General features: G+C 45.9%; 9 non-coding genes across 9 annotated transcripts; 8 read left to right on the top strand and 1 right to left on the bottom strand.

Annotated features, from left to right (window-relative positions):
• The first annotated feature begins 817 nt into the window (after window positions 1–817).
• Window positions 818–981, top strand: LOC148632724 (U1 spliceosomal RNA). Its single transcript, XR_015934189.1, has one exon. It is a non-coding gene; the product is annotated as a U1 spliceosomal RNA (small nuclear RNA).
• Window positions 982–7,324: 6,343 nt separating this feature from the next.
• On the top strand, window positions 7,325–7,406 carry trnas-cga (transfer RNA serine (anticodon CGA)). The gene has a single exon. It is a non-coding gene; the product is annotated as a tRNA-Ser (tRNA).
• Window positions 7,407–8,363: 957 nt separating this feature from the next.
• On the top strand, window positions 8,364–8,434 carry trnag-gcc (transfer RNA glycine (anticodon GCC)). Its single transcript has one exon. It is a non-coding gene; the product is annotated as a tRNA-Gly (tRNA).
• Window positions 8,435–10,345: 1,911 nt separating this feature from the next.
• trnas-aga (transfer RNA serine (anticodon AGA)) lies at window positions 10,346–10,427 on the top strand. The gene has a single exon. It is a non-coding gene; the product is annotated as a tRNA-Ser (tRNA).
• Window positions 10,428–10,640: 213 nt separating this feature from the next.
• Window positions 10,641–10,711, top strand: trnag-gcc (transfer RNA glycine (anticodon GCC)). Its single transcript has one exon. It is a non-coding gene; the product is annotated as a tRNA-Gly (tRNA).
• A 559-nt stretch (window positions 10,712–11,270) lies between these two features.
• trnai-aau (transfer RNA isoleucine (anticodon AAU)) lies at window positions 11,271–11,344 on the top strand. The gene has a single exon. It is a non-coding gene; the product is annotated as a tRNA-Ile (tRNA).
• Window positions 11,345–19,570: 8,226 nt separating this feature from the next.
• On the bottom strand, window positions 19,571–19,712 carry LOC148632718 (U4 spliceosomal RNA). Its single transcript, XR_015934184.1, has one exon. It is a non-coding gene; the product is annotated as a U4 spliceosomal RNA (small nuclear RNA).
• A 2,246-nt stretch (window positions 19,713–21,958) lies between these two features.
• Window positions 21,959–22,030, top strand: trnag-ucc (transfer RNA glycine (anticodon UCC)). The gene has a single exon. It is a non-coding gene; the product is annotated as a tRNA-Gly (tRNA).
• A 1,174-nt stretch (window positions 22,031–23,204) lies between these two features.
• Window positions 23,205–23,278, top strand: trnat-agu (transfer RNA threonine (anticodon AGU)). The gene has a single exon. It is a non-coding gene; the product is annotated as a tRNA-Thr (tRNA).
• The last annotated feature ends 2,439 nt before the right edge of the window (window positions 23,279–25,717 follow it).

Raw genomic sequence — 25,717 nt, 5'->3', positions numbered from 1 at the left:
CCGGAGCTGAATGTACCCGCATGTGTGGTGTCGTCTTCTTCCCGCGCCCCACTGTGTTTGCTGTATTGTCTCTGAAGCCGGCCCCCCCGAGACGAGACGGGCTGTTCCTGTGCCCCAATTAACACTTTACAGGTGCCATTCCCCGGCATTGTGGCCATTGTCGGTGCTCACACGCATTAAGATAAGGCGGAGGAGAGCGGGGCATGCCCAGCGGCAGACATTCAAGGAGGGGGCAGTGCGAGGTGAGGTGAGGTGAGGTGCGACACGCCGGAGCCCCGACGCAGCTAATGTGGAGCACTTGTTGGACTGGCATCGAAAGGACGTGTGCGCACGGAGCGAGCCTTCCCTGCGGCGGAGCGCAGGAACTTTCTCCCCCCCTCCCGCTGCAGGAGTTGTGTGCGCTGCAGCGGTGCCGAGAGAAAAGCACAGAAGGCAGCAGGCTCTGGAGAGCAGGTAAGAGACGGAGCCTTGTGGGCAGGCGAGCAGGCCCGTTTTTTGGAAATTGCTGAAAAGGTTTGTTCGGTGTGTGGCAGGCGCACGTCGCGAGCTTGCTTTGCGATCTGCCGGTCTGGAGTTATGCAAATGAGGCCGAATTGCATCCCGGGACATGCTGCGAATGCGCAACGGCGACTGCAGATGTGTAGGAAATGGCGCGCTCGTTTTCTCGTTTTGCCCACACTTTTGAGTGTTAGTGTGGCGTGTGAGTGTGCGAAAGAGTGGGCCCAGCAGGAGGCGGTGGCGTGCGGGGCGAGGAGGTGGCCTAGGCTGCGCGATTTGTGCTGTGGGTGCAGGCCGCTTGCAGGGGCCTGTACAACTCATACTTACCTGGCAGGGGAGATACCTTGATCAAGAAGGAGGTTCACCCAGGGCGAGGCCCGGCCATTGCACTCCGGCTGTGCTGACCCCTGCGAATTCCCCAAATGTGGGAATCTCGACTGCATACTTTCTGGTAGTGGGGAACTGCGTTCGCGCTCTCCCCTGATGTGCTTGGTCCAAAATCAGATATGGGAGGGTTAGGACACCACGAGCTGCGTGGCTGCGGAAGGATCCCGGTTCGACAGGAGTGGACGCCGCTGCTGGTTCTCGCTGGCTTTTAGTTAGGGGTCCGGAGAAGCATCTCAAGCTGGTTCCACTACTCCTTCCGGACGTTCATTCCCTTTTCAAAGTCAGTCGTTTTGCTGTAGTCTGCGTTCTTTAGGCTGATTATCGAGGTTAGCCTTTATTTGGTCATGGGGGGCCTCGGTACTATATGCTGAGTCTAAAGACAGTTTCACACGTTTTCTGATTGCTCGGTTCTGTACCAGTGCAGACATGTCAAAACAGTGAAAAACTTTTAGATATCCAGATATTTTTCTTTACTTGCTGCTGAAATTGCACATAAAACCAAACTGTTTCCTAAGTTTAAAAGTTAAGGATTGCAATTACCACCAATGTCTGGCTAAAACTATCCTTTTAATTTGCTTTTGACATGCAATAATTAAGAGAGTTTAGCATTTAGAAAGTGTATTATCACAATCTCCAAACTTGACCATCAATTTGATATGTACAGTATATGGAATAGAAAAAACTGCAAAATTGGTAAAAATTCGTAATCGAGGAAACAACAAACCAACACATTTCCTACATTTCAAATGCATCCTAGAGCACAGTAAAGGCATTAGAAAAAATCCAGGTGTTGTCCAACACTAACCCTAACCCTAGTTCGGGCCCTTACGAACCACACCTCCACAACCTTGCCTACAAATACAGTGCCCAAAATGTAACCCAGATGACTCCAAATCAGCCAGAAACATTCAAAGTTGCACATTTAAAGTATTTTAATGTGTCACCTGTGAAAAACTTTCAGATATCCAGATCTTTTTCTTTACTTGCTGCTGAAATTGCAAATAAAACCAAACTGTTTCCTAGGTTTAAAAGGTAAGGATTGCAATTTTCGGCTCGGGAAACATCATGACCAGTGTCCTGCATGTTTTCTGTGTATAGCTGTCTTTTAAAGCATACAGAATTCATTCGAAATCATTGATTTCTCCAATTAACAAGGGTCCCTCTTTTAACCTGCGAGAAGCATTCTTTCAATGTAACAGATTTACTCCGGGGAAAGGATTCAGAGTCCGAAGTGCGGACTGATGGCGCACAGAGGGTCCATATACTGTGGATCCCTCAGTGATCTTCCGCGTATTCAAACCGCCAGCGTGTGACTCCCCTGTCCCCGTGACCTCATTGCTCTGCTCTGTCCTCTGTGCAGCCGAGCCCGACTCACGGTTTAAGTGAAAAAAAATATGCCCTCAACGTGAGATTTACTCTGGAGCGAGGATAGATGTTACCTTTTTATCATTGAACAGGATGTATGTGATGTGGTGACTAGGTTCAATTTTGTATCCTCTTTAAAAGATAAAGGACTGGGTTGAGCGTGATTTACCAACCTTTCAGCAAAGTACCCGACGTGCGCACCGTTTAAGCTGCCTAGACTCGGCAGTTTAACTCTTCTCCATTAGCAGGGTTAAGGTTAAAGAAAAAAAAACATTGCTGACTTCTTTTTTTTTTGCCAGCCGCTAGCGCTGATTAGCAAGGTTTGTATTTCATGTTTTGCAAGTTGCATCCATTTTATGAAAAAAAAGTCGCGTTAAAGACAGGAAATGAATACTTGCATTTAATTAAGTCTAGCCGTAGGCGGTTGTCCATAATGACCCGTTCTGTTCGAGAAGACGGAACAAAAAAGGCACCACTGGGATTCAGACCCAGGGTCTCCTGTTTACTAGACAAGTGCTTTAACCAACTAAGCCACGGCACCCCGGGAGCACTGTCCTTTTGCAGCCACTTGGACACACCACTCAGACACATCTGCATTCGGTGTGTGCTCCGCCTGCTCGCGGAGCAAGTTGCCACCTTTACATACAATAGCAACATCGACACCAAGAGAAAGGATGACAAATGGCTTTTATCTGGAACTTTTCATGTCCAAGGAGCTCAATGTGCTTTCTGTGTACAACAGGGCCACTGAACTGCACACTGGCCACTGAACCACAGCAGTGGCTTGCTGGCTTGACATCTCCCAAGGAAAATGTTGAAATCGCATGTGGAACAGGAAAATGACCCTCGAGTACGAGGGGAAAAAAAGAAAAAGATCATCTGGAGTGCACCAAGCCATGTCCGGACAGCCTAGCTTCCTCGACGAGGTGGCCGAGTGGTTAAGGAGATGGACTGCTGATCCATTGTGCTCTGCACGCATTGGTTCAAATCCCTTTCTTGTCGCTCTCCATGTTTGACGTTGGCCATCCTGTTGTTTGCTCCGGTTCTAGAGCCGTACATTTTCTAGCGGTGGCTGAACATGGTATAATAGGCTAACGTTGGTATCGAGCAGTGACAGTATTTACGTGCCGCTGCTGCCAAGTGGCTCTGGGTTGAGACCGCGTTTTCACTTACTTGCAACGCAAACGGAGAAAGCGATTTTTGACAGTCTCTCGAGAGACTGCGCTAGGTGTTTAGGGATAGACTTTGTCAGTTCCCCCTGGGATGATGGCCTCTCAAATAGTTTGTGATTCCCCTAGACGTTTATACAGTAGAAGCCTGCTTCGTGGCTTAAATCCAAGCTAAGGAAACGAGTTAGAGGTCTGATGCAGAACTGCGAATTCGATGAACGGGAACACTACAGTACATTGCACTGTATGTGTGAGGAAAGCTGCCCCCTTCAGTCCCTTGTCGACCGAACAGAGGACTGTAAAGGATACTGCCAAGAAACTTAAGGATGCTGGTTGGAATCCAGCTCCAAAGAAGCCCCTTTGGGTGTTATGTCATCAAAAAGTAAGAACAGCGAATCTCCCTTTGATCAAAAGTGCAACAGAGCTGTTTTCCGTGGAGCAGGTTTCAGACCCGTAGACCTGTTTTATTTGTAGGGCAGGGCGCATTCCCAAACGCGAATCTCCTGTTTTAGAAGTGCTTTGGGCGGTGTAGCGGCGATGCTTATTAATAAGAAAGAATTAAGTGTTTCTGAGCTTTCCCAAATTAGGCCTTATCTCTCTGTTCATCTCTGTGGTGCAGCCACAGAGAAACTATTCATGCAGGCTGATTTAAGGTTTCCCTTGATAAGGGACAGCTCCCAAAGGGGGATGCACTTAGCTAAGCCTGGCTATCATGATCAATGGTCATCCATTGGTGCCTATCTGTCTAGGGAGTGCCAGATGGACATCTGGACTGCATTCCTAAGTGTCAGGAGTAAGTGACTCATATCTCACCTTGATCAACCAATCAGGGACTGGTAGGGCCGAGTAACCCACGTGGGACTCTGATGCCCATGGAACTTTCAGCCAATCAACGAGCTGAAGTTCCTCCAGGTAAAAACAGGCAACACAGAGAGCCTGAGAGATTCAGTGGGAATTCAGTAGAGAATTCTGTGGAGTTTTCTAAAGGGAATTCAAAGGAGAATTCCAGGGCAGGACAGCCCAGGAGCAGAAGGCTCTCAAGGGCAGGACATTCTCACAGCGCGCCTCCTGACCATCCTGAGACTCAGCCCGGACAACCACGGAACGGCCAGTGTGTCCGAGTGCCAGAACTTTCCTTTGTTCTAAGGGTCTAGAGCGGAGGTTGCCAGAGAATAACCAGAGGATCCACCCGAGGTTAGCACCAGCAGCAGGCCTCGAGAACAGGTCGGAACTGTGGACAGTTGAATCACTATTCAGAACTAGCTCTTCATCAGGAACGAACCGGTCTTCTTCTTGACTTGCTGGGACCCACAGTCATCTTTTCTCCTGTGCACAAACTTTGCTAGTTAAAGCCAACACTAACTAGCCGGTCAGTGAGCATCAGCAGCGCACCGTCGCAACCCGCACAGCACAGCCTGGCACCTAGACAGAGAGCGTGGATTGGACAACAACAAGCCTGCAACTGTTTCTTTGTGCCCGCAGGAGATCTGAATCCCCAGAGATTGGATGAGTATTCAACTTCACTGCATTACTGCTCGAGAATTCAATTGTTATCCCAACCAGTTGATATCAATTTAATTCCTAAGAGTTATGTACTTGTTTTCAGTATCTAATGTAGAAGTTATAACCAGGTTCATTTATGAAATGGTCTAAATGAATGATATACTGAACGTATGTCCTCTTGATATGTGTAACACTTTGTAACTGACTGAATATATACCTTTTGTATTCTGATAACCCTCTCGATAAGATCTGTTCGTTTTACATGCATATTCTATGTATTGTAACGCCCTCGCCTGGTGGTGAGGAGGAAGCGCCCCCAGGCACTCGTAGTACCGCTGGGCATGCTGGGAGTGGTAGCCGGAGTGCGGCCTAAGCGAGAGAAGCTCGCCCCACACCCAAAGTCTGTCAAGGCCCTGTGCATCCTGTGGGAGGCCTTGGAGGTAAAGGACGGGGTGCTGTGCCGGGGGTGGCGGGTACCCTCCAGTGGCGAGGTACGGTGGCAGCTGATGTTGCCTTGGTCGCTCCGCGGGGCGGTGCTCCGAGCAGTGCATGGCCAGCCGGGCGTGGGGCACTTCGGCGGTAAAAATACCCTGCAGCGCCTCCGAGGCCATTTTTATTGGGGTCTTTGCCACCGGGACGTGGAGCGGTACTGCCGAACGTGTGCAGTGTGCGTGGCGCAGAAGGGTCCCCCCGAGCGGTCTCGGGCCCCCCTCCAACAACACCAGGCGGGGGCTCCTATGGAGCGGGTGTGGGTGGACGTTTTGGGCCCGTTTCCGCGCACCGAGGCCGGGAACCTCTACGTCTTGGTGGCCATGGATTATTTTATGAAGTGGCTGGAGGCCTTCGCCCTACCGGACTAGAGTGCCCCCATGGTGGCCGATGCACTGCTGGAGGGGATGTTTGCCAGGCTGGGGGTGCCGGAGGAGTTACATAGTGACCAGGGGCGTAACGTCGAGTCCCAGGTCTTCGCCAGAGTGTGCCAGCGCCTGGGGATCACAAGACGCGGACCACACCGCTGCATCCCCAGAGCAACGGGTTGGTGGAGCGGTTTAATCGTACCCTCACCACCCAGCTGGCCACCCTGGTGTCCCGGCACCAACGGGACTGGGACCGCCACCTCCCCTTTGCGCTCTGGGCGTATCGGACCGCGGTCCAGGAATCCACCGGGTGCACCCCGGCCTCGCTCATGCTGGGCCGGGAAATGTGAACCCCGGTGGACCTGGTCTCCGGCCCGCTGCCCGGAGACGGGTCGGCACCGCTGGCTGGACCGGACTACGAGTGGGACCTGCGGCAGCGGATGCAGCAGGTGCACAGCTTTGCACGGACCCACTTGACACAGGCGGGGGTCCGGTAGAAGCGGCACTACGACCTGCGCTGCAGGGGGCCTGCCTTCCAGCCCGGGGACTCGGTTTGGGTGTACAACCCGTGCCGCCGCAAATGCCTCAGCCCTAAGCTGGCGCCATCATGGGAGGGGCCCGCTGAGGTACTCTGGGTGGTGGGCGAGGTCTGCTACCATGTCCGGTTGCAAACACGGGGGAGAGTGGTGGTCCTGCACCGAGACCGCCTGGCCCCCTACCGACCCGGGAGGAGGAGCCGTGTGGGGAGGCTCTAGAGGACCAGCCGGGGCTGGAGCCGGCCGATAGTGGGGCATCCGTGGGTCGCCAGCCGTCACCGTGGCGCAGCGGCTGCTCACGCAGGGTTCCACAGCAGTTAGCCGAGTATGAGTACAGCCTGAGGGGGGTTTTCGACGTCGGCGAGACGCCAGACGCTTCAGGTTTTTAAGGAGTAAGAGTGCAGGGGGTCTAAACCTGCAATCCAGTGTGTTGAAGTATTTCACAACACTACCCCTAGCACATCTGGAAATAAATCCTCATAATGATTATTGCCCTGGGCATGTACCAAAAAATCACTGAGCATATATATATATATATATCACTGTGTTGAAGCTAGAGACACAGAATAAGTGCAAACACATCCTAAATACAGTGTTCCTGCACCTGTGACCTCATCCAGAATGTATCATTTTTTGAAAGGGATTGCTGTCAGAATGCACAACTGAATCCCAAACAGAATCTCTAGTCAAATATGATCATTTGTGAAACAGGCAAATGAGTCTCTCAGGTGCCCATTGCTCATTTTCAGACACAATTATGCAATACTTTCACATGCAATACACATGAACATGCAATACTTTTCAGCTGCATTTTGACATCCGGACGGGGAGACTTTATCATTTGAACGTGAAGCCAGCCTTAAACCCTCTGAGGCGTGTCTGTCTGCCGGCACGTATTTTGTCAAAGGTATTTATTTTTTTTAACGGAGAGCGACTTTGAAAAGGTTTCCGCAGCCACGTCGCACGCCGTGTTAGATTAAAGGAGGAATGCGGCGATGGCGAACTCGCTGTAGTCGTGGCCGAGTGGTTAAGGCGATGGACTCGAAATCCATTGGGGACTCCCTGCGCAGGTTCGAATCCTGCCGACTACGGCATCTGCCGCACGTCTCCTTGTGCCTGCGCGGCAAAGGCGAAGTGCTGCTTCTCCTTTCCTGGTACTATAAAAACGCTGAATTGCTTGGCCCCGCTGCCATGGAAATGAGTTCTTCAGATAACCACACATCTTGCGTTTGCACCTCTGGTGTTCTACTTATGCCTTTGAAAACGTAAAGAATAAAACTGAAAGAACCGACACAATATGTAGGTGCTCGTAAAGCACGCATTAAAGAACTGTTAACAGCAAGGGTTTCAGTGGGTTAACTGAGGAGAAGGCGTGATCGCTAATTGTTGACTTTTTATTTGGTGTTAGAAACACTCTTACTGTGCATGACGTGCAACAAATGTAGCCACAGAAATTGCATCACCCTTTCATGTATGCTATTGCAGACACCAACGTTGCCTAGATATAAAACCGAAATAGCCGTGGGTTTGCTTGCTGGTCTGAAGGATCTCTCTTCGAATCTCTATCATTTGTCAATTGAAGTAAAAGGTGCTGCAATCTGATACGTTCAGAATCAAACCCGCAGCTGTTGTTCGACTTTATTTCTTGACTAATTACAACTGAGTGTCGCATGAGCAGTTACGTAAACTTGTCTGATATATTTGAACACAAATGCCGTTCTTCAATTAAAACTAACAGTACATTGTCAGGGACATTCAGTTCTATACAAACAAGAGACAGACGAGAATATTTAGTATATAATAGACAGAAAGAGGTTCGAATCCTGCCGACTACGTTGTCCACCTCCTGTCTTTGTGTTTCGGCGCAAGCAAAGAAGCGCGCCTGTTTGGTGTTCCTGGTGGTTTTAAAACGCCCAATCGCTTGTACCCGCTGCCTTGGAAATAAGTTCTTCAGCGTCCGCGAATGGCATTTTGCAGCTGGAAGCAGATGTCGACGCGTTTTGCACAGAGCACCAAAAAAGCGTCTTTTTTGAAGGCCCAGGCACTGAGCATTGGTGGTTCAGTGGTAGAATTCTCGCCTGCCACGCGGGAGGCTCGGGTTCGATTCCCGGCCAATGCAGTGGCTTTTGCAGCGAGCGTCTCCATCACTTGCATCCCCTTGCAACTCGCAACTGAAAACCCACTGAAGCTAAGCAGGTGTGAGCCAGGTTAGTACCCGGATGAGGGTGAGCTACAGGGAAAAACAAACCTTCCAGCTGGAAGCGGTGTTAATGGTGCCGGCGGGGGGGCGCTCACCCCGAGGTCTGTGTGGGTCCCAATGCCCCAGTATAGTGACGGAGATGCTGTGTTGTAAAAGGGCGCTGTCTTTTGGATGAGATGTAAAACCGAGGTCACAGCGCTCTGTGGTCATTCAAAATGACCACCAAAACCTTTGACAAAAGCTCTTAGTAATTGATGGTCTTCAATAATGCTTCTCCTTTAGGTACATTTTAAATCAGCTGAAAAATGCTGTGAAATGGGGGGGCACTTCAGGCCAGTGTAGGATTTGGGTTACAAGAACCATGAAACTGCGCGAGAAAGCCCGTACACTGAATTACACGGCTTTCTATTCAAAGGAGGACAAAAGAAATTCCCTGAGTTCGATTTCTTGCAGCACAGAGAGGAGCACTGTTATGAGGCTGGTTAGCTCAGTTGGTTAGCGCGTGGTGCTAATAACGCCAAGGTCATGGGTTTGAGCCTCGTACGGGCCAGGTCCTTTTCTCCTCTCTTACCGAAGCTGTTAGGTTCCTTTCCGTGGTGAGAGGGGTTGTCATGCAACGCTGCCACATAGTGCCGACAGACAAGAGTATTGCAGGAGAAGAGAAAAGTGTTTGAAGATTTAAGAGTGTCTTAGGTGGAGCCAAAATCAAGTGTCACAAATGCAAGTGGGAGGATTTCCAATGTTTAATATGGTAAAAATAAGCGGAAGTTATCTGCCGGTCCGGCACAGTCTGCCATGCTTTTGTCATATACTGTAAAGTGGTGTCGAACTGGGTGTCGAACTGGAGCCTCACCATTTGCATATGTGAGGCTCCAGTTATACATCGAGTGTCACATTAAATGACGAAAATGAAGAGTTAAAGCAGCTGGAGAGGTTTTCTTACAACTTTTGAGCTGACAGTTTTGGAAAATGTTTCCTTCACGCTGCACTGTACAACATAGGTAGCCAAGAGTCTCCAAAACAATACAGAATTGACAGATAGGAGAAAATTCCCACTCGTCCTGAAGTTCCCAAAATCCAGCACTGAGCGTAAACAAAGTGTCTAAGTAGCGTGGGAATGCTAACCCTAACCCTAGCTGGAGTTTGAGCAATCCAGCACTGAGCGTAAAAAGATGAGTCAAAGTAACGTCTAATCGGATTAGTTTCCTTAGAGCTGGTTCTGAGTTTGCTCAAGAGTTTACCTTTCACAGATGCGCAAAGAAGAATGTTGGGGGTGCACGCTTCAAGGTGCCTTACAGCTGTAGGGAGTGATTCGAGACGATTCGTGGCGTGTGCTCGTTCCCATATACCGTACGCCCCGGGGTGCAGTGCTAGGATGACGTACAATACCGCTTGGGCTCGTAACGGCGTTATATGCAAGTGCGGGACGTGAGGGTTTTCGTTTGTTCGTTTTGTTTTGCTCTGCTTTGCTTTGTTTTGCTTTCCATCGCGTTGGTAAGAGCGTAAATAAAAAGGCGATTCCTGCGTCTACCACTAATGTAAGAGCTATTTCAAGTGCGACGTGGTGCGGCTTTTCAAATGCTTGTGGGCATTTCTCTGTTGTTGATTCTTTTTTTGTGTGTAACAAAGTGGCATTTTCATGTCCGGACGGGGAGACTTTATCATTCCGACATGAAGCCACCCTTAAGTCCTCTGAGGCGTGTCTGTCTGCAAGGCTTGTATTTTGGAAATGTTTTTTTGAAACGGAGAACGACTTTGAAATAGGCTTCCGCCGGCGCCTCGCGATCCAGGTAAGATTGTAGCAAGAACGCAGCGGCAGTGGGGCTTGCTGTAGTCGTGGCCGAGTGGTTAAGGCGATGGACTAGAAATCCATTGGGGTCTCCCCGCGCATGTTCGAATCCTGCCGACTACGTTATCCGCCTCCAGTCGGTGTGTTTCGGCGCAAGCAAAGAAGCGCGCCTCTTTGCTGTTCCTGGTGGTTTTAAAACGCCCAATCGCTTGTACCCGCTGCCTTGGAAATAAGTTCTTCAGCGTCCGCGAATGGCATTTTGCAGCTGGAAGCAGATGTCGACGCGTTTTGCACAGAGCACCAAAAAAGCGTCTTTTTTGAAGGCCTAGGCACTGAGCATTGGTGGTTCAGTGGTAGAATTCTCGCCTGCCATGCGGGAGGCTCGGGTTCGATTCCCGGCCAATGCAGTGGCTTTTGCAGCGAGCGGCTCCATCACTTGCATCCCCTTGCAACTCGCAACTCAAAAAACCCACTGAAGCTAAGCAGGTGTGAGCCAGGTCAGTACCCGGATGAGGGTGAGCTACAGGGGAAAACAAAGCTTCCAGCTGGAAGCGGTGTTAATGGTGCCGGCGGTGGGGCGCTCGCCCTGAGGTCTGTGCGGGTCCCAATGCCCCAGTATAGTGACGGAGATGCTGTGTTGTAAAAGGGCGCTGTCTTTTGGATGAGATGTAAAACCGAGGTCACAGCGCTCTGTGGTCATTCAAAATGACCACCAAAACCTTTGACAAAAGCTCTTGGTAATTGATGGTCTTCAATAATGCTTCTCCTTTAGGTACATTTTAAATCAGCTGAAAAATGCTGTGAAATGGGGGGGCACTTCAGGCCAGTGTAGGATTTGGGTTTCAAGAACCATGAAACTGCACGAGAAAGCCCGTACACTGAATTACACGGCTTTCTATTCAAAGGAGGACAAAAGAAATTCCCTGAGTTCGATTTTTTGCAGCACAGAGAGGAGCACTGTTGTGAGGCCGGTTAGCTCAGTTGGTTCGAGCGTGGTGCTAATAATGCCAAGGTCACGGGTTCGAGCCCCGTACTGGCCAGGTCCTTTTCTCCTCTCTTACCAAAGCTGTTAGGTTCCTTTCCGTGGTGAGAGGGGTTGTCATGCAACGCTGCCACATAGTGCCGACAGACAAGAGTGTTGCGGGAGAAGAGAAAAGTGTTTGAAGATTTAAGAGTGTCTTAGGTGGAGCCAAAATCAAGTGTCACAAATACAAGTGGGAGGATTTCCAATGTTTAATATGGTAAAAATAAGCGGAAGTTATCTGCCGGTCCAGCACAGTCTGTCATGCTTTTGTCATATACTGTAAAGTGGTGTCGAACTGGGTGTCGAACTGGAGCCTCACCATTTGCATATGTGAGGCTCCAGTTATACATCGAGTGTTGTTAAATAAAGCACTGACTTTATTTAACAACCACACCAAAACCTAACACAGGATCTACACACACACATGAGGAGACTGACGAAAACGTACGCACATTTAGGGTAGTAATTACCTAACAACACACTCTACTTTTACAGGACTAGACAGGGCACTAGAATTACTAGGACATTATTTACACAGGTAGGGTCAGCTGCTGGTCATTGTGCTGACCCTCAGACTCTTCCCGGCTACCACTCCCAGCATGCCCAGCGGTACTACGAGCGCCTAGGGGCGCTTCCTCCTCACCACCAGGCGAGGGCGTTACAATATTTACTATATTTATTATACACGTGTAAATTAATTACTGCGAAAATAATTTACTTCGTACACTGTGCAGAGTGCCGTATACTCCTAGTGTTAGATGTGTTTTCGACGTTATATATGCATTTATTAATGTCGTCGATTTTACGGTTGCAATTCGACGTTGATTATACGTCGAGGCGACGTATATATACGTATAGCCGTATTTTCGCCGTGAATATATGTATATTCGACGAATCAATGCCCACAGCTTGGCATACAAGGGTTTTGCGGAGGGGTCTTGCCACCTGCCTGAAAAAAAAACAGTAAAATTTTTGAGTGCCTATAGAGTTTCTATTTTTATTTTCTTGAGAAAAGTTGATACCATTTCCTGGAAACCCCGTCCCCCATCAGTGCGCGGTGCCCGGGGAAAAATCTGTAGGGGGGCTTCTGAAATTCTGAGGGGGGGTGATATTTCGGTTGAAACGGAGCTGTACAGTGCAGCTACCCAAATGAAATCTCACAGCTATGCCATTGATTAGTGCTTCATGATAGAAGATATCGACTAGCAATCTGGTATTTGCGATGAAGTTCAGTTTCACATTTTTCGTGAGAGTGGAGAGTACTCGTGGAGAGTATTGCCTGGAGCGAAAAGTACCATAAGCGTTCATTTTTGCAGCTACATGGACGTTCTGAATCGTTAAGAAAAAATGTTGTAAAACCAACAGAAAGCACAGACTGCTATAACTAGTCCTAGTTATATAACGATTTTAAGTATAATGATAAACTACTGCAAGGAATCGGTCCACCTGAGCAAACAGGATCGTAATGTTGACACTCAATAACGACACTGATATGTGCAGTTCCTGGACGGATAGCCCTCCTGCCCATCAAACAGACTGAGTGACTGTTCGTGTCATTTAGTGTTGTCTGACCATTGACAAAGTACAACTATTTTTTTAGGGTACAAATTAAGTTATTTAATAACGTGGATTAAATAACTGGATGGCGTGGATTTTTGTCTTAAAGGAAACAGAAGTAGGAGATATATATATGTATGTATGTTTTTGGTGTTTTCCTTGTTTGTGAAATACATATACACACGCACGACACTAACATAAACACACCTCATAATAAAAGAGCAAAGCATTAAGTAGCAGGATTTAAAGGACGTTGAGACCCGAGAATCGCCCTGATTGAGCTCAGTGTGTAAGTCCACCCTGGAGCAAAAGCAGCGATGCTGGCATTCTGGGCATGGTGAATTACTGATCAAGAAAGGGGGTTTTCGAGGTCTCGTTCCTTACCTGTGAACAGTGTGGTGTAAGTCCTCTCTAAAGTCTCTGAGAGGCATTTAGATCTGGAGGTAACAGACGCCCTTGGCTGAATGAGTGCAGGAATGCACAGGTTTTTCAAGTGAAAGCATCCCCTTACTGTATGAGCTGTTACCTCACACACGACAAAAGTAAAAGAGACCGAACATGTGTACTAACTGATGGTTTGAGAAAGTGGTGGAAGGGTCCGTTTATATATCGGAAAAGTGTAAGTTGAAGGAAAAGAAGGAGAAAAATATGGGAAAAGCTGAGTTTGTCAGAGGGAGTCTGGGGCGAAGACGCCTGTAAAATAAGCATATGCGTATTGATTGGCAAAAGCACAAGCATGTAGCTCCCACCCTGGTGCACGGCCGGCACCAGTGGTGGCAGATACATGAGAAAAAAAAGAAATTGGGATGTGACTTCTTAAGTGTGTTTACGGGGAAAACAAAAACCCGGAAGAAAAGATACTTTACTCGCTACGAAAGAGTATAAACAAAAGCGAAAAGAGGCAGTGCAGGAGAATCAGAAACTAAAAGAAGAATTAGTTCCTGGCCGCACTGCACTAGTTAATGTGTTATATCCTGCTCTCCCATAGGGGAACAGACAGGCAGGAAATGAAAATAATTGGGATCAATTCCCACAGTGACCATATGGAGACGGGGGGTCTGGGTGGGATGACACCTGGTACGAGTGTGATAGAGACAGAACAGGAACTCCCTTCTTAAACAGAGGGTGCCTGCAGACCTGTACTCTCACCCTAAGTGGGAGAGGGCCTGATGTAGCGGGGGCTGGCGCTGTTGATGACAGCGTCACTCTAAGTGTCTCGCACCCCATCGAGGGGGTCCGTACTCGCACCTACCTTCCCTGATTCCCCCATACGATCAAATCCAAAACCGGAAGATATTGACTGGTGGGCTAAAGTACCGCACCCAAAATTAGGAATGCAGCGAACCTGGAGTGCACTTCAGGAATTAAAAGGATTCATGTAGAAGTAAAACAAGAATACAGCACATTGTAGTACGAAGAGAAAAATATATTCTCGATGTGTATGTGTGTTTTATGAATTTGTGTGCCGGCATGTATGTGTGTAACTGTGAGTTTTTGTATACTAAATGACGGTGTGAGTGTGTTTAGCCAGCGGGACTGGCTAGAGACGTAACTAAAGAGACTTGATGAAAATCAACTTAAGGAGATTGGAAAATATAAGAGCGTCTGAAACGTATAAGTACAGTACAGGTGGACGTAAAAGTAGTTAGATAAACAGTGTTTGTATTTTTATACAATTAGTTGCAATAGTGAAAACAATTTGGGTTTATTCGAATGTCTCAGACATGCTGAAACGCTGTAGGTTTAGAATCGAGACTTGGGAGAATAACGTCTTGTGAGAAGATCTGTTTACCTAACGATTAGATCCTGTAAATCCCTTGTAGCCTACCTAAGTCTGTCCCAGTCCAGTGGATTAAAATGTACTGTTAATGGAGTGTTGGTTTCTCTGTTAGGGGATACTGGAGCACTACTGTCATGCTTGTTTCACTCCTCTGTTCAACAGTGTGCTATAGAGTAATGTATATGGGGAGATGGCAGGAGGCCACAGGAGTATTGGGGCACCAAGTTTTACTTGCTGAGTACCAGATTTTAATGGGTGGTTTTATCCCAGATCTATTGGGTTGGAATATTATGCATTACAAAGAATGACTATCCAGAACAGGGTATCACGTGGCTTCAACTGACTGTGATCACTCAGTATGTTGATGGTATTCTGACTGCTTCCCCTGACGAGGAAACCCACAAGTCTGAGTTGCTTCAGCTTTAGAGTGTCTAATATTAAGCAGTTATGATAAGGCCCTTTTGTGTCGAGCATTGTGTGATTTTAACAGGGCCAGGGTGCAATATTTTTACGGGGTGAGCACAACTTTTAACAGATCTGCTTAAGGGGGGAGTGCAGTACAAGGACAAGATTGCCTTGGTACCAGCAGCAAAAGCCGCCTGTAATAATTTGAAACAAGCTCTCTTACAGGTGCTGAGACTGGGGTTTCCTCAGATGGATCAACCATTCTTTGTATGTAAGTGTGGACAAAGGGTTCTGGGCAGCTGTGCTGACGCAGGAGCATGGAGGTAGGCACTATTATACCATTCGATACTGTAGCCAAAGGGTGGGGGACGGTGAAAATTGAAGAAAATGTAATACTGTTTACTGATGGGTCCTCTCTGATGCATGAGGGAGAACAGAGAACAGGCTGAGCCGTTACAACAGAATTCGAGGTGCTAACAATCGGAAAATGCCCCTCCACTGCCTCAGCACAGCAAGCCAGTTAAGAGCACTGATGGAAGATTGTAAAAAGAAAGATGTTAAAAGGTTACTGTATATGTATATAATGTATGTATTTGTTGCATGTAGGCCACAATTCTGGATGGCTATGGAGAAATAAGATTCTCTCACAACGGCAGGGACTCCAGTTAAGAATACTGGGCTTGTCTCTGAACTGATTTGTAGTTTTACAGCTGCCGACAGAAGCAGCTTGAGTAAGGTGTCAATAACACAATAAATAAAGAATTCCAGTAACTCAAGGTAACAACCATGCAGATGCAGATGCCAGACGAGCGGCACTGGGAGGGCGGGAGTCTGAGACCCCTGTGAAACCTCTACTGGGGAAAAGGGAGAATTCAGGTTGAGGCCTTTAATAGATGTTTAATAGTGGTTAGAACAAATGTGTAAAGAATGTGGGGTTGTATGATGATGTGATGTGGGCTGGCACATACCCAAGTGTATGATAAAGATGATCCCGTGGTACGGACTGCCCTGCCCCTTGGATACTGATCTAGGGGCAGACTACACTGGGAAGGTGTGCCAGGCTGTAATTGCCTCACTAGGGGTAAGTTGGAAGTCACATTGCCCCCATCACCCACAGTCTGAAAGACCAACTAAGGAAATATCAACTGAAGGGACACCGTGGGTAGATGCTCTACCTGCAGTCCTGTGCGGTTTGCGGGCTGGAGCAAATGGAACTGTGAGACTGAGCCCATTTGAGATCATCACGGGCAGCCAAAGAAACTCCCTGGAGGCCAAGTTTGGCTAACGCACTGATGAATTAACTAACTCTCTATTAAAGTATTGTAGGTTTGTTAACTGAAGCGGTGCACAGGGCTTGTGAACAGGTGCCGGACGCTTGGGGACCTCCAGCAGAGGGGAGACACGACCGGATACCTGGCGAGTGGGTGTAGGTGAAGAAGAGATACCCTGCCAGACGTTGCAATCCTGCTGGGAGGGACCATATCAAGTGCCACTAACTACTGATTGTGCCATCTGAGTGACAGGATGAGATCGCTGGATCCGCGCATCGCACTTTCACCGACCCACGGCACCAGAGACTGAGTGAACAGAAAGAAGGATGTTGTTACCGTTTCTGTGTCTGATGGTTCCTAAGACCAACAGTGTGCTTGTTAGGCCTGAGGAGCATTACTGGGGATATGGTATCAATACATTCCAGATGTTGGCATATCTATTCAGCCAAAAAATTATAATCGGAGTTGGGTCAATATTGCTGTTCCAAGATCCTGACGATAGATCTCCACATGGCTGAGGTCTGCGTTTGGGTCCTGGGGTAGGACTTTATGTATTTGTAGGATTAGGATTGTTTTATGTGTAAAATTGTAACTATCACTTGTACAAAAACATCAATAACACCTTGTTGTAACCGTGGAACGCACAATGTCATGGTAATGCATGCCTGTACATCTAAAAAGGAAAGATCTGCCCTGACATTGTATTTGTAAAAATAGACAGTCCTGATGTATGCCATATTTTATAAGGGGGGAATGAAGTAAGAGACAAGATGTTAAAAGGGTTAATAACTTAAGTCAGTTCTGCCTGAATATTAGACTTCTAAGCAACAGGGGTTTATGGCAGGAAAGGGGGTTAACTGATAAGGATTCCAGATGCGAGCAAGGAACCCCCTGGGGGTATAATCTTAAACTGACCATTTAGCAAGGGCCTCTTAACTGGCCAAATACCATGACCCCCCCCCCCCCCCCTTACAATAACATCGAATGACGTCTGAAGCAGCAAGCAAGGACTATATAACCTAAAAGTTTGTACCGGCACATCGAACAATACTTCGGTTTTGTTGTTTCTTGCGGGAAACAAGACTTTGGCTTTATTGTTCCTTGCATGCAATAAACTCATCTGTTTTACTTCATCTCGGGATCAAGAACCTTATTCCTTCTGTTACAACAGGGCTTTCTCACGCAGTTTCATGGTTCTTGTAAAAGCTCTTTACACGCTTGTAAAAGCTTTTACACGCGTTAACCACGGCCGGTGAGTTCAAGGTTGGTCAAAGCTGAAAGCTCAAAGCTGAAATAAATGTATAAAATTTGGCTTGCATCATAGCAGTTGAGCAATAAAGTCTGTCCTAATTAAAGAGTACCCAAAGTTTGAAAGTACAACATAGAATAAGAATAAGAGAAATGGCAAAACGATTTTGTGTCATCTTCCCCATTCACACTATTTTATGTGCCATTTTTTTGCTTATTCACATACTATTTTAATCAAAATAATATTAAGAAAGATCTGTATGTATTCAGATAGTATTATTATTGTTCATACTTACTCGTCAAAAGAGGATTGCTGAGATATTTGCGGATATACTTCTACGTTTGAAAAACGTGTCCAAAATGGTGACCAACGAATACTAGCAATGCATTGTGGTATATAACCGGAAAATATGCTGGGTTCGATATTTTCTCAACGTATGCGTTTATTAATGTTGTCGATATTATGGTTGAAATTTAACATTGATAATACATCGCGGCTATGTGCCCCCTGCTATGAGCTGATGTGCAATTTTAACGCATGCAGTTAGTAAGGATCGGTCACTGTTGTATGGTATTATATATAATGACATTATGGAATAGGATGGGGACAGGCCTGGCATCACGGGGGGAGGGGGGAATGTCGCCCCTTCAGTTTTGGGCAAAAAGTTTTACTTAACTTAATTTGCGCCCTAAAAAAATAGTTGTACTTTGTCAATGGTCAGACAACACTAAATGACACGAACAGTCACTCAGTCTGTTTGATGGGCAGGAGGGCTATCCGTCCAGGAACTGCACATATTATTGAGTGTCAACATTACGATCCTGTTTGCTCAGGTGGACCGATTCCTTGCAGTAGTTTATCATTATACTTAAAATCGTTATATAACTAGGACTAGTTATAGCAGTCTGTGCTTTCTGTTGGTTTTACAACATTTTTTTCTTAACGATTCAGAACGTCCATGTAGCTGCAAAAATGAACGCTTATGGTACTTTTCGCTCCAGGCAATACAAACCGTGAGAGTGACGAAAAATGTGAAACTGAACTTCATCGCAAATACCAGATTGCTAGTCGTTATCTTCTATCATGAAGCACTAATCAATGGCATAGCTGCGAGATTTCATTTGGGTAGCTGCACCGTACAGCTCCGTTTCAACCGAAATATCACTCCCCCCTCAGAATTTCAGACGCCCCCCTACAGATTTTTCCTCGGGCACCGCACACTGATGGGGGACGGGGTGTCCAGGAAATGGTATCAACTTTTGTCAAGAAAATAAAAATAGAAACTCTATAGGCACTCAAACATTTTACTGTTTTTTTTCAGGCAGGTGTCAAGACCCCCTCAGCAAAACCCTTGTATGCCAAGCTGTGGGCATTGATTCGTCGAATATACGTATATTTACGGCGAAATTACGGCTATACGTATATATACGTCGCCTCGACGTATAATCAACGTCGAATTGCAACCGTAAAATCGACGACATGAATAAACGCATATATAACGTCGAAAACACATCTAACACAGTGCCTGAGGCTTTTTACTGTATGTATCGTGTGCCTCAACTAGGAGTATACGGCACTCTGCACAGTGTACGAAGTAAATTATTTTCGCAGTAATTAATTTATTATATTTACTATATTTATTATACACATGTAAATTAATTGCTGCGAAAATAATTTACTTCGTACACTGTGCAGAGTGCCGTATACTCCTAGTTGCGGCACACACGATACATACAGTAAAAAGCCTCAGGCACTGTGTTAGATGTGTTTTCGACGTTATATATGCGTTTGTTAATGTCGTCAATTTTACGGTTGCAATTCGACGTTGATTATACGTCGAGGCGACGTATATATACGTATAGCCGTAATTTCGCCGTAAATATACGTATATTCGACGAATCAATGCCCACTGGGAACAAGCTCGCTTCTTTCTACCATGATGTCACCATGACCAAATCTGTCTTTAAACACCTTGCTCAGTCTCTAACGAGACTGTCAAAAATAGCTTTCGCTGATTGTATTGCAAACCGGCGGAAGCGGGGTATTGGGAAAAGTTTTCAACTAGCAATAATCCCGCCTCGGCTAAACCTCACAGGCTACGATACTGCCACTGCGCAAAGCTGACGGTTGCCAGGCAACCGCGGGGATCCTATGGAAATCGTTATCAATCGTCTCATGGCATGTCGTTGCTGTAACGCTTCATATTTGTCGTCTTCTTCTAGCTTGAGGTTTTGAAGAATTTCATGACAGACAAGGGCTCCGTTGGGAACAAAGAAACCCGTTGATTCTTTTCAGCAGCAGAAATACAACCCTTTAAATACAAGATGACAGAACAATGACGAAGGGCATGCCGGGAGGAACTCATGCACTACAGAGGAAAGGGGGTGGGCACGTACAGTTCACATGCAAGCCACAAGTACTCTTCTCGGATGTTGCACAAACAAATCCTAACGTCTTGAAAGCATTGCGGCATGTTTGTGTCCCACTTCCCGTGGCTGCAGGATGACTGACACGAACGGACAAACACAATCTGTGGCGTTTAGCGTGACATAGTCTTGCAGGCATCGTGCTGTCTCACTGCAATACTATACCGCTGGAGGAAACAGTCCATCTGGCCATGAAACTCATTTGAACGTCTAGCTACAGCAACTAACAATATCATGATTTATTCAGGATGTGTGGAATCAGCACGTCCCGGAGACAGCTTCCGAAATCTTGAGCATTCTCTGGTGGTAGGGGCGTTCAAGATGGCGCTCAGGTGGGAGGTAAAGTTTAGTGGTTGAGGATTTTTTTTGAGTTTTTCATGACCTGAATGTTAATTTTTGCTTTTTTTGACTACAGAAAAATAAGGACTTAACACTACTTGTTTAAACTTCAGTTATAATTGAAAGAAAAAAAAACGATTTTTTTTAGGTTTAAGAATTTCGATATGAGTAACACTGGGAAAAGAAAAGAGAGTGCTGGGTCTTCGAAGGAGAACTCTAAGATACCTCACTCGTATATGTATAGCACTACAAGAAAATTGATGGCAACTAAAGGGAAAAGTGAAGCAGCTGGAGGGGACGTGGAAAGAGTGCTGGAGATGCGCTCGTACGCGAGCGCTCGCAGCCCAAGTGAGACTCAGCTGCCAGAGGAAGAGCCGGAGTCCCTGCCCAGCACACCTGTGAAAACCCCGGCAGCCAAGAGAGGAAGGGGCGACCTGACGCTGGAGGAGCTCCAGACCAACATCTTCAACATGATGGCACAGAGCATGGGTGAGCTGAAGGAAATGACTTGATCTAATACAGTCGCAATCGAAAGTCTTAAAAAGTCCATGGACTGTGTGTTTAAAGAGGTTGAAGACTTAAAGAGTGAAGTAAAAGTTCTTAAACAAGTAAATACCAAACAAGAAAAGCATATTAAAGAACTTGAATTGAAAGTGAACGATGTAGATAGATACCGTCGATGATGGAATTTAAAATTATTTGGAGTTAAAGAGGAACGTGATAAGGACCTTGTTGCAACAGTGAAGGGTATCTGTAAAAGGACCCTGCCGGACCAGGAGGACGTAATATCGGCCATTGACTTTGTTCACAAGCTCGGGAGAGCGAACATGTCTGGGCAAGTGCTCCCCAGATCGATTATAATACAGTTCACCAAGAGGACGGCGAGGGACATGCTGTGGCGAGCGGCGAGGGGGAATGAGTATTTGAATGGGAACAAACTGAGGTTTGCAGAGGACCTGTCTGCCGCGGACAGGAGTACCAGGAACCAGCTGTGGCCCCAGGTTGAAGCTGCCAGAAGAGAGGGGAGGAGAGCCTACTTTGTGGGAGCGAGGGCCTTTGTGGACGGGAAGGAGATTTGCTCCCAGTGACTGCTCAGTTAATGATTATGTTTGGTTTTATTTGTTATACCAGTATATACTAGTGTTTCTTTAGTGTTAGTTTGGAATGGTGTAGTTAAGTGTTAAGGACTGTTATAGTTCTGGTTCTTTGAAAAACTCAATAGTTTAGACAGTCTTAGAGTTAGTTATTTGCTTTTGTGTATGTCTTTTTCATGAATGCCAGAGGTACTCGAAATGTTGTTAAAAGAAAAACTGTGTGCTGAGTTTTATTTTTTACAGGAAACGCATGCATGTTGAAACTAAAGTTTATAAATAATTGAGAAATATTAAAGCAAGGAAAATATGATACGTGTAAAATATACAATTTGATCACATAATTACTTAATTACCTCTGGTAGTTAAATGCTTTTTTCTGCTGCGTTTTTTTTCTCTTGTACATGACTCTGATCCTCTTGTTGTATTTGTATTTGTAAATTCTATGTTTAATAAAAAATTTTTTAAAAAAAGCATTCTCTGGTGGTGTCCTGCAGACTTCCTGTGGGCATGCGTTGGTGGTATAGTGGTGAGCATAGCTGCCTTCCAAGCAGTTGACCCGGGTTCGATTCCCGGCTAACGCAGTGGTGAATGTTTTCAAATGCTATCATGAGCCTTGGATTGTGACTAGCAAAGCGAAGCCTTTTGAAAGAGCTAAAGCACTGAAAAACGGAATTGAGGGAGAATCTTACAGGGGATTCTGAGTGGTGTCTGCATACACGCAGTCCGATATGGGTGCTGAAAGCTTGAGCTACTCTCAATGTCATGCTGGCTTTCCCCGGAGTAAATCTGTTACATTGAAAGAATGCTTCTCGCAGGTTCAAAAAGGGACCCTTGTTAATTGGAGAAATCAATGATTTCAAATGAATTCTGTATGCGTTAAAAGACAGCTATACACAGAAAACATGCAGGACACTGCTCATGAGTGTGGAGTTCAGCCGAAACACAGTGTGTTTTTTCAAGCCATCTGACAAAGCCCGCCCACTGAAAACTGCAGCAGATCGTGTAAAGACGTTCAACTTTGTAACTACTGCACGCACAGGAAGCAGAATAAATTCCTCTTTTCAAACTGTCAAAGGTTTGCTTTACGAACGCCGCAGGACATCGCACAATCTCTTTTGAACAGGGACAAACGATTTCTTATGGGGCGCAGTAAGTACTGTTACTGTCACTGCTCGATACCGACGTTGGCCTACTATACCATGTTCAGCCACCGCTAGAAAATGTACGGCTCTAGCACCGGAGCAAGCAACAGGAGGGCCGACGTCAAACAGGCACATGTGTCGGACATGGAGAGCGACGAGAATGAGATTTGAACCCATGACTGCAGAGCACAATGTATTAGCAGTCCATCACCTTAACCACTCAGCCACCTTGTCGACGAAACTGGGCTGTCCGGACATGGGTTGGCGCGCTCCAGATGATCTTTTTCTTTTTTTTCCCTCGTACTCGAGGGTCATTTTCCTGTTCCACATGTGATTTCAACATTTTCCTTGGGAGATGTCAAGCCAGCAAGCCACTGCTGTGGTTCAGTGGCCAGTGTGGAGTTCAGTGGCCCTGTTGTACACAGAAAGCACATTGAGCTCCTTGGACATGAAAAGTTCCAGATAAGAGCCATTTGTCATCCTTTCTCTTGGTGTCGATGTTGCTATTGTATGTAAAGGTGGCAACTTGCTCAGCAAGCAGGCGGAGCACACACCGAATGCAGATGTGTCTGAGTGGTGTGTCCAAGTGGCTGCAAAAGGACAGCACTCCTGGGGCGCTGTGGCTTAGTTGGTTAAAGCGCCTGCCTAGTAAACAGAAGATCCTGGGTTCGAATCCCAGCAGTGCCTTCTTTGTTGTGTCTTCTCGAACAGAACTGGTCCTTACAGACAACCGCCTACGGCTAGACTTAATTAAATGCAAGTATTCATTTCCTGTCTTTAACGCGACTTGTTTTTCTTAAAATGGATGCAACTTGCAAAACATGAAATACAAGCCTTGCTAATCAGCGCTAGCGGCTGGCAAAAAAAAAAGAAGTCAGCAATGTTTTTTTCTTTAACCTTAACCCTGCTAATGGAGAAGAGTTAAACGACCAAGTCTATGCAGCTTAAACGATGCGCAAGTCGGGTTCTTAGCTGAAAGGGTGGTAAATCACACTCACCCCAGTCCTTAATCTTTTAAAGAGGATACAAAATTGAACCTAGTCGCCACATCACATACATCCTGTTCAATGATAAAAAGGTAACATCTATCCTCGCTCCAGAGTAAATCTCACGTTGAGGGCATCTTTTTTTTCACTTTACCGTGAGTCGGGCTCGGCTGCACAGAGGAGAGAGCAGACCAATGAGGTCACAGGGACAGGGGAGTCACACGCTGGCGGTTTGAATACGCGGAAGATCACTGAGGGATCCACAGTATGTGGACCCTCCGTTCGCCATCAGTCCGCACTCCGGACTCTGAATCCTGCCATCCGAGTTAAGATCTCAGCGGAACCTGAGGCGCAGTTCCTTCTTAAAACGTAATCTGGTGAGCATTTCTAGAATCGCACTTGTATAGATGCAGCCTTTAATGTGTTGCTAGGTTAAAATTGATGACTTCTTGTATTTCAGTAGGCAACTGCCCTCTTGATTTTGGATTTAATCTCTTTATTACAGGGGCGCTTTTATGAAGACAGAGTCATGTTCAGGTACTTTGTTTGATGGAGGAAGCTTATTTCGGACTCTGTGATCTGCTCACCTGGAAAGGTCTGCTGTACTACTACAAGAGAGAAGTAGAGTCTGGAAGAAGGGACAATTTTATGATGCTTTGGAAGATAATGTTTTTTTTTTCTTATACTGAAAATGAAAAGTAGTTGTTTCTATATGGACTCAGTCTTTGGAATTTGTATATTTATATATTTCAGTGAACCCTCAGCCATTCCTTCTGTATTGTAATTCAATTTCTCTTTTAAAATTCCTTCCCCACTTCTAGGACCTGCAGTTGCTGAACTCCACAATGGCTTCTATTGGAAAGTCTGTGACTGAGACCAAGTAAGTGTTCACTTTTTTATGAAACCATTATTTATTTTGGAGCAATGAGCAATTCTTATATAAATGCAATAAAATCATTATGCTCAAACTATGAGAGAGAATTTTAAGGATAATTTAAGAAATCAGTCTTAGCTTGTTTCTATACACAGATGGTATTATTTATTTTCAAAGGAAACCCGCGAGGATTCCCCTGGTGTGCAAGATGTGCCTGAATACTTTTGATCAGCTTCCTGCTCACTTCAAGAGAGCGTGTATGAAGCATGCCACGGCAGAAGAGATCGGGATGGCCTCTCAACAGACGAGGGAGGACATGATGAATCACCTGAAGAACGGGGTCATTGTGGATTACCACAGAATAGAGATCAAAGGACACTTTGTGGGCTTGAAATACAAAGAAAATCTTGTTCTATGGTACAAGATAAATACAAAACTTAAGCTTTTATTTTAATTAGATTTATTTATAAAGCATAAGCAATCATTTATTACATTAATATATGTGAAAATAACATTTTAGTATCATACATTTAGTATATTTAGTTCCTAATGCTGAAAGAAATGATCATAGAACATGACATCTAACCTTACCTGCGGTGTTTTTAATCCCTATTGCTCAATGCACGGTGAAAGCATTGCATACATATGTCTGACAATGAGGAATGGGCCCCTGAGACAGTCATTTGCCTGTTTCACAAATGATCGTATTTTACAAGAGATTCTGTTTGGGATTCAGATGTGCATTCTGACAGCAATCCCTTTCAATAAATGATACGTTCTGGATGAGGTCAAAGGTGTTGGAACACTGTATTTAGGATGTGTTTGCAGTGATTGTGTGTCTTCTGCTTCAACGCAGTGATATATAGACGTGCTCCTGTAATTTATTGGTACAAGCCCAGGGCAGTGAGCAGTCTGAGGATTTATTTCCAGACGGTATAGAGCAGTGAAGCAGTGAAGTAGTGCAACACACTGGATCATTATATTGTTAGAATCTATTCTACTTAAATTATTACATTATACACAATTTGAGTTCATTTTAAAAAGTAAAAGGTAATGAAAGGAATGCATTTTCGTAAGAAAGATAATACCGATATGCATGTGATAATCTTCCTTATATCATGTAGTGCGTCATTTGGACACTTTGTGGGATTGAAATACAAAGAAAACCATGTTATATGGTACAAGATAAATACAAAACTTAAGCTTTTATTTTAATTAGATTTGTTTATAAAGCATAAGCAATCATTTATTACATCGCTTCTTGAA

This window comes from Lepisosteus platostomus, unplaced genomic scaffold (assembly GCF_059453375.1).
Source record: "Lepisosteus platostomus isolate fLepPlt1 unplaced genomic scaffold, fLepPlt1.hap1 Scaffold_59_H1, whole genome shotgun sequence".
NCBI classification, from domain to species: Eukaryota; Metazoa; Chordata; class Actinopteri; order Semionotiformes; family Lepisosteidae; genus Lepisosteus; species Lepisosteus platostomus.
The sequence above is the reverse complement of the archived record's forward strand: the minus strand, read 5'-3'. Positions and strand labels throughout refer to the sequence as shown.